This window comes from Montipora capricornis, chromosome 4 (genome assembly GCF_036669925.1).
Source record: "Montipora capricornis isolate CH-2021 chromosome 4, ASM3666992v2, whole genome shotgun sequence".
Taxonomy (NCBI): domain Eukaryota; kingdom Metazoa; phylum Cnidaria; class Anthozoa; order Scleractinia; family Acroporidae; genus Montipora; species Montipora capricornis.
In genome coordinates, this window is record NC_090886.1 from 43,931,350 (window position 1) to 43,933,849 (window position 2,500).

A 2,500-nucleotide genomic window follows, 5' to 3' on the forward strand; every position below is an offset into this window, starting at 1 on the left:
GTTCACTTTGCGATAAAATCGCTTACTTTTCGCACATGAGATAAAATACATGTGTATGAACACATCTCCTCATGTACTTGAGAGGCTCAAACCGCTGAGATTCATAGGGATAGACCTTTTTTTAACCAAATACCTTCGTATCATGGGGTTACGCAAGGTGACAATTCGGACATTTTGGAAACGAAAGGCGTCGGGGAAGTGGAAACTTGAAAAAGATTTATTTCTAGGTCATCTTCAATCTCCAGAAGACCTGGCGATGAATTTGATGACGTCACTGTGAAAACCATCTATTATTTTCTTTCTTCTCTCGAGTGGGGTCCAGAAGCTTAAGAAGGTCCAACTGGGGGTTCACGTTTTGTACTTTCCCTGCTCAAAACCTTTAAAATGTCCCGTTAATTTCATGCACAAACCGTCGTTAAATTACCGCAAGCATATTAATTTTGAACATCTCCCTTCCCCTCCCCAGCATTTCTGCTATTTAGGTAAACTAGTTTAAACCTATTTCTGGTTTATTCAATCTTCCTGGGATGAGCGCAGCCATCAGAAATCACAGTCCCTTGAGTACGAGAGTATACACACTTCTTTTGGTATGCAGTTTTGTTGTGACGACAACATGGCGAGTGAAGGTGAGACTTGCAGAAGTTTCTTGAAAAAAGTTTTAGAGAAAACTCAATATTTTTCAAGGTACCTGTGACGCGGAAGCAGCAGAAGCGCGTGCTTAAGTTCTTGATCAAACTATTAGTTTTGTAGTTTTGAAGGGGTCACTGCAGCATTGTTACAAGGGACAATGAAAATCAAGATTCTGTTCTATTCCTGAGTTAAGCAAATTCAAGTGCCTTCTTATTTCTGGTGACTTATTTATCTGAGTCGTACTACGATTGTTAAACGGTGCAGTAGCTCGCAGCGTTTCTGACCGATTCAGACGGCAAAAGCTCCCAAGCTTTTTCTGATCATTTATCTAGCATGATCTAGTGTTCTATGGAGTACTTAGTATTTGTTCCGGAATGGATATTTCTATTTCCTGCCGGTTTATGTTTATGCGGTTTGAAATGTAATCTTATCCTTCTCAAGTATGACAACGTCCAGAATTTTATCTTTTGGGGCGTTGAATGACATAATTTAGTTGTTCAATTTCGTGATTGTGTTAAGAATAAATTAGTGAAATCTTCGACTCGACGTTCGTGAGATTTTATAGAGCGTTTTTACTCATGTGACTATTTTTATCCAATATGTCACCGTTGTTTAGCAACCGTTACTATCTGCCATGTTGGTGTTCCATCATTGAAGGTATATATAAGAGCTTTTAGTGATGCATCAATACAAGAGTGATATATTTTTACAGTTCTCTTTCGAAATTCGACAATTGTCAGCATGGTTCTTTGTCTTATGGTTGGCTGGGATAACAAGACCGGGAAAAAGTCTAAACAAGACACAGAAAAGGCAGTAAAATACTCTCGCGTCCCTTGTGTTCATAATCACCAACCAAGGTGAGTTCGTCGAAGAACTTAGCTCAGCCATCAGTCGAGCCGACCTAACAGAAGCGAAGCTTGAAAGCGATCGTGTATGCAGTGAACATTTTTGTGTCAGATTCGAGTAAGCTAAAAGTCAATCTGGAGAGAGATGAACGACGTAAACGTCGACACTCCTATGTACATTAGTTGTTGCTTTAGCATTTCCATGTTGTGTATTCAGTACCCAAACAGGACATACCCAGGTTGTCTTTGCATTATTAGGCTTGCGCTTGTATTGTAATTATGTCAAATGACAAAAATTCCCATTGCTGCAAGAGGCATTGTGACATTCTGTGAGTTTGACAGAGTGAAGGAAGAAAGACAAATAGAGTCAAGTTGGAGTGGGAAAGTGATTTGAACATGTACTTGAGAGTGTTCTCAAGAATGAGAACGTCAAGTTACCTGATGCTATGATTATAAACAAACAAGAGTAGACCTGTCAAATAATTGATGTCGTAATCCCAGAGGACATGAAGGTAACGGCAAAACAAGAGGAAAAGATAGACAAATACCAAAACTGAGCAAGAGAAATGTTGGGAAGATGTGAAGAGGTCGAGCCAAGGTGCTTACAGTTGTAATGGGGGCATTGGGAATAGTCCCAAAAAGGCTGGAAAGCAACTTGAAGTGCATTGTTTTGACACCCCAATGGAGGTCACCAAAGAGAAAAACCCTCCTTGGAATAGCCTGAACCTTAAGAAAGCTGATGGAACTTCAAGGAATGTAGGTTTAACCTTAGGTTACCTTAGGCAACTTGCCGTTGCCTGGCACCTTCAGAGACAACACGAAACCCAAGATCAGAGACCTGCGTGTTGATGTTGATAATTAACCGAGAGTGAGCTCGTTACAGCCAAATCTCAAACTGAGGGCTTTCCGTATTGACCGAGCAACTGCAAGGTCAATACAGCTAGGCCGAAGTTTGAGATTTTCCTGTAATGACCGTACAGTCCAGTTTATTAAGTTGTTTATTATATGGCTAACACAACGGTTGT